Raw genomic sequence first — 6000 nt, 5'->3', positions numbered from 1 at the left:
TTTTTTGCAGCTAGGATTCACAAATAAAATTTAATTTTTGCAAGTTTCTATTCTTAGGCATAGCACTAAAATGTGGCTTATGATCTATGATCTAGAATAAGGCTTCCCAAACAAATGTGCAAAGATCACCTGGATCTTTTAAAATGCAGGTTTGGATTCAGTGATGCAGGAGTGGGGACTACTCTATTTCTGCATCTCTAACAAGTTTGAAGTGATGTTGAGGCTGATGGTCCACGGAACACACTTAGAATAGCAAGGATCTGGAGAACAATGTACAGTGTGTGATTCCCAAAGAGCTCAGTTCGCTACCCAATCCACCCTCAGCAGATGCTGGCACCATCGTCTAAAATCCCTACCATACTATCATACGCTTGGAGTAAGCTGCGATTTCCAGGAAGACCTCACCATATGGACACATGCTGATTGTGGGAACATAACACATTGTTACCCTGTTATCAACCCAGCATGGGTATGCTAAATAGTCACCCACCTATTCTTAATTATTACCTATGAGAGAACAGAGATCTTTAAGAGTATTAGATAGGTGCATTTTGACTGTAAGCCAATATATAATGAGCCCTTACTATGTGCCAGGCAAGCATGGTGCCAAGAATCTTACCTATAGTATCTCCCTTATTCCTCAGAACAATACAGGCCTGGTTCATTTCCCCAGTTTATAGATAGCAAACAAATTGAGACTTGGGAAGGTTAAGTAGACTTGCCCCAAGTCACACTGTAAGTAAAAGGCAGAGAACATGAAACCTTGCTCTTCATTATGTTGCTCTCTCCGCAAGTTAAACTATGGAACAATAATTAAGGAGGGCATGTTCAAAGTAGGGCAAGTTCTTGTAACTTAAGGGAAGAGTTAGATAAAAGGAAGAGTATTGAAAGAACACAGTAGAAGGCCATCAAAGATAAGCATCAGCTACTTCATAATCCTGCCCACGGTCTTTGATGTCAGCATGAACACTCCACTATTCAAGGGATATTCGCAAAGCTACAAACTGTTTGTGGCTCCAGATTAGCATCATGTTCTCATATTGTAAACTTGTTAGTATTTACTTCATGTGTTTTTAGAGGTGTAGGCAAATCTAATATTCTATCAAATTATAAATTAAGCTATGGCTCAGGGAAATTAATTATTATCTGTGAATGTTTCCCTAAGTAGCATATGAATTTCATTCATTTACTTTACTTTTCTCACACTTGTCTATGAGAAAAGACCCATTGTCTGGCCACCAGTGAGCAGCTTATGTTTGCAATGTGACTCAATCATTCATGTGCCCAAGTACATGTCCAACGGTGTTAAACCTGCCTGATTCACTGATTCAACATTTCACTATGTCTTACTGAGAAAACCCTACTCTTAGCCATAATCAGAAACAGAAAAAGGCTTGCATTTAAATGGGGGGGGAGGGGTGTGCTTTTAGAAAAAAAATAGAAACTTTATAACTGATTTGCCAGTGTTGCAAGCTTCACTGTTTGAAGCACCAACTAGGAGCAAGCTTTGTGAATAAGTAGTCTGGCTGAAGTAGAGAAGCAGAGCTTTTTCCTTTTTGGACAGGTGGCCCATCACTGAGCTACCTACAACACATTTTCCAAATTGATCTGATTCCTCTTCAACAGTTCAGCCTTCTCCTTGACCAAACCAATCCATGCAAAACTTCAATTCTAGGATTCTTAATTCCTCTTCGGCGTGTTCAGGGCTGGCTGCTGTCCAGGTGACTCCACAGAGGCCTGCACTTTCTAACAAAAGGAATGCTGCAGAAAGGAGTTAGTTACCAGGTGTGGTGTGCAGCTAGTGAACCAGAAAGAAGAGATTTATCAGCCATTTAAAAGGGGCGGGGAGAGAAGGGAAAGAAACCAACCAACAATCAGGAAATGACACCTAAGTCTGCTTCTGTCAGTCTAAACTGTGCTGTGGAGTAAAAAGTCTTAAAAGAAAACTCATGATGGTCAGATTTTAGTTGCAGAAAAGTATGCAAAACTGAAAAGTTTGGATTTCTTGGGGGTAGTGGCAGGAAGGGCTGCAGGAAAAATCTCTCCAGCATGATAATATAAGGTGAAATTTTTAGTATTTACTCTGGAGTTTATTCTTTTAATGCTTTTTTAAAAATCATCTCTGAATTAACTTGGAAAGCCCTGGCAATTCTTGAAAAATATTGAATTTATTTCTATAATTTTTTTTGCAGTGTTGGGGGTTGAACCCAGGCCCTTGCATATGCTAGGCAAGTGCTCTACCACTGAGCTACATCCCCAACCCTATAATTAAGTTATTTTTAAGCTAACAGTCTTGGTGTATAATTTTTAAGGATCACACATACTAATGCATTTTCTATTTGCATAAAATTTACAGAGAAATAGATAGTCTTAGTAGACACTCTACAGAGTATGTATGTGAGCTGGGTACTAACTCTGTGTTCAATACAAATCAATGGAATGAGTGCACTTTAGGGTACTCATTCCCTAAGGAGTCACTAACAGAATTATCTGTAGCCCTTAAAAAAAGATTCACAGTAAGGCTATTGAAATATTTTTTTCTAAGTGAAATCTGGATAAGGCTTTAGGCTTATTAGCACATTTCCCATATGAGTTGTACAAAACTCAGAGTATCTTAAAGAACTATTTAATATCCAAGAAAACTTTATAACTTAGGTTTAAATTGTTTATACCAATAGAGAAGTATATTATATGGCTGCAACTTCAAAATCATTCTGGGATGACATTAAAACTTAGAGAATTTTTTAATATCAGATACAGATGAAAAACCTAACAGTCTTTGGATTGGAAATAACTTGTGGGGGTTTTCATTAAAGTTGGGTGCAGCTTGCTGCATTTTGGTTAGTTGGATGTCTTCAGCAATTTTTCAAATGTTTTGGGTTTGGCAAAGTCCAAAATGTTTTTTGCCAAGACCCTCTTTTCCCCTTATTTTTTAAGCCCGTGTGAAATTCAAGGATAACTTAATCCATATGTGTCTGATTCATTTACACTTAACTCATCAAAATGTTATTTTGTGAGACCCATTTAATATCCAAGAAAACTTTTGAGCCTTTTTAAGACAAGTCTTTTGTCTTTGAACCAGCAAGTTGCATTTTTCCATATGAATGGAGTTTGGACCTTGAAAGACTGAAGATGAGTTTATTTTTCTGCTTAGAGTCTTCACATTTTAAGTAGAATCAAAACTTAACATTCTATTTACTCCTTGAATATTGAAAAAGTCATTTTAAAATTATAACTTAGAGGAAATGGAAAAAAAGTCATGTCAAATAATTCTAGGGAAAGATTATATGTGGAAAATTTATCTTAGGAATATTAAAGAAATAAAAGTTACTTCTAGATTGACTTATTTGAATCTATAATTTAAATGCCTCCATTGAATGTACATGGTGTGTATTCTGAGTGGCCTGGAGGTCATCAGTACTGGCGGAGGAAGCAGAGTTGTAACTTCATTTTTTAACATCCAAGTTTTCTTATAGTCAACTCATTATTAATTTTAATAATAACACCTATAGTGTTAACAAAATATACCAAAATCAGGGGAGTTGACAATTGGCAGGAATTGTATGTTGAGAGATTTCTGAAAAATTGGGGCCCATATGTTTTTAAAGTTCTGATTTGGAAGAATGTGGTAAAATTATGAATCTGGCAAGAATAGTCCTATGGATCAAAAACATTGTTTGAGAACAAAAAATGCAGAAAGGCTCAATGGAGCCCATGTGAAAAAAGCAAAATCTCTATGACCCTTTGTAAAAGGATCTAGTGAAAACCTTCAGAGGCTCCTATTCATACTTGTTTAGGAGGAGTGGGCAAAGAAAGGCCATTGCCATAACTGCTAGTGAACATCCAGTCTATGCCATGGTAACTAGTGGAAAATGTAATACTGGAGTGGCATTTCCAAGTTCAGTGCTTCTTTAAAGACCTGCTAGCACGCGGAATGCTTTTTTAATGTTCTGCATTGTTGTGGAGCCCCCATTGAACAACCTTTTGAGCGGACCCCGTTTTTACTAATGTAAACATTCTGAGGAGTATCCAAAGAAATGACCTTTGAGTGAACCTCTAACCTTCCCCGTAATTATTTGTTTGAAGACAGTGTGGAGTTCTCCTGCTGAGAACTAAGAACCATGATGCCTTGCAGCTCTGTGAGTGAGGGAGTGTTTGGGGGAACTGGAGAGAAAGACATAAATAAGGGAACAACCTCCAGATGTAAATAATAAAAGAGTAAAAGGGTGAAATTAAAAAGGGAAAAAATAGCAATTGGTTTTACCTAAAGAGTTGGCCTATAGGGAAAAAAAAAAAAAGACCCCCACACAACAGGATTAGTAGTACGGCCCCTTCCATGTGTGTCCTCCACCAGCAACTTCAAGACAGGAGAACAGGCTGTCCTGAGCATCTCTGTTGCTCTTAACCTGAGCCCACAAAAAGCATTCCTGGGGGTAGACATATTAGGTCGGTCCTCCTCCTTGCTCACAGTCAAAGCAGTGGGGAAAGTGTAGACAATGAAGTTCTTTTTTCTGATTTGAGAGCTGCTTCTGGAAGTGTCTGTGATCTGGTCAGAGATTCCTCAGCAACACTTCAGGTGACAGGTGGGAATAAATATGCAGTTCCAACTCTCCTTTTGTTTTCACCTCCACTTACAGTAGCCTGTCACTTTCTTCCCCAAAGCCAAGGGGGTGTAACATTTTTGACAACTGAGCCATCCTTTCTTAAGTAATAAAGAAGTTCATTGTTTTGCAAACAAACACCATATGCAAAAGACTCCTTTGGTTTTCTTGCGGCTATTATTCCTCAGCTTAGTTGTATTCCCACCAGAATGCTCACAGGAGGCTTGTGTGGGCTGACTGTCCTCCTCCAAGGGACTTCAACTTCATAGGAAGGCAGAGCTGCCAACACACACTAGAATTCTTCTGGCTAATTTCAGAGAATGAGTTTTCAGTTCCTGCCTGTAGCCCCATGTGGACTCATTAATCATTAAGTCCCTGTGTGCTTAAGATTTGAAACAAGAAATATTGAAAAATGTTATCAATACATATATTTCTAAGGAACAGCCAGCTGTATGCTCCCTGCCACTGCCCCCCTCCCCAGCCAAATGCAAGGCCAATGAATCCTGTGCATAAGTTCAAATGTGTGGGGAATACACATCATTAAGAGCACAGAGACAAGGGTAACTCACAAATGGTAGAAAATTGTTTTGTTTTTATTAAATTTGGAGAAATAAAGGGGATTTCTTATCATCTTACTCTGTTTGTACATGAATATTTGATGGGCATTATTAAACATTAAAGTAACATGAAGTAGGCACTTATTTTTGGATTTTCCACAAAATTAGATCCAGGCTTCTTAGACAAAATAACTGCTTCTCCTTTACATTCCTGTGATTCAGCCACCACCTGATTTGAAAACGTCTCTCGAGCTCTAATATCAACCATGTGTACCTGAGGCTCTGTCTTTCTAGTGGGTTGAAAGGTGGCTGGGTTTATGGTTGGCAGTTACCTTATCCGCTGCCCTGGGTGTCCCAGCTTAGGCTGGAAAGGCTGCCCCCAGCTGGCACTGACCTCTGAATGACCCCTAACTTTACAGGCTTAAGCTGCAGGAGTCACCGAAGAGCAGAAGTCTTTCTGGCCAGCACTTATTACTGCTGTGTTGGTGATAAAACTTCAGACAGCCTAATTGATGGCTTTGCTGACCTAACAATACCTTGTGAAAGCGGAGTGCCAGAGCCTGGTCTCCATTTATGACCAGCTGCAAGGGGAAGCTGCATCTCCCTATGATGGGGAGTGTAGAGAAAGGGGGAAAATCTTGCAGCCTGTGAACTTTAACCAGATTTCTACTTGTTCCAGAAGCAGAAGCACAATCACAGATTAGTAGAAGTTTTCTCAGGGAAAACTTTTGTCCCTCCCTGAGCTCTGTTTGAGCAAGTCGACTTGGAGTTGGTCGCTGAGTGACAATGCAGGCGATCGGTCAACTCTCTTTGAACACTGAAAGGAAGAATTGCCTTTAAAT

The 6000-nt window shown here is 39.1% G+C and overlaps 1 protein-coding gene across 9 annotated transcripts in view; it reads left to right on the top strand.

Annotated features, from left to right (window-relative positions):
- Meis2 (Meis homeobox 2) overlaps positions 1-6000 on the top strand; it is a 204317-nt gene that overhangs the window by 192540 nt on the left and 5777 nt on the right. The gene's annotated exons all lie outside the window — the stretch shown is intronic.

This window comes from Marmota monax, unplaced genomic scaffold (genome assembly GCF_021218885.2).
Source record: "Marmota monax isolate L192 unplaced genomic scaffold, Marmota_monax_Labrador192_F-V1.1 WCK01_AAM20220418_F8-fsc00001, whole genome shotgun sequence".
Taxonomy (NCBI): Eukaryota; Metazoa; Chordata; class Mammalia; order Rodentia; family Sciuridae; genus Marmota; species Marmota monax.
This window is presented reverse-complemented; position numbering and strand designations above follow the sequence as displayed.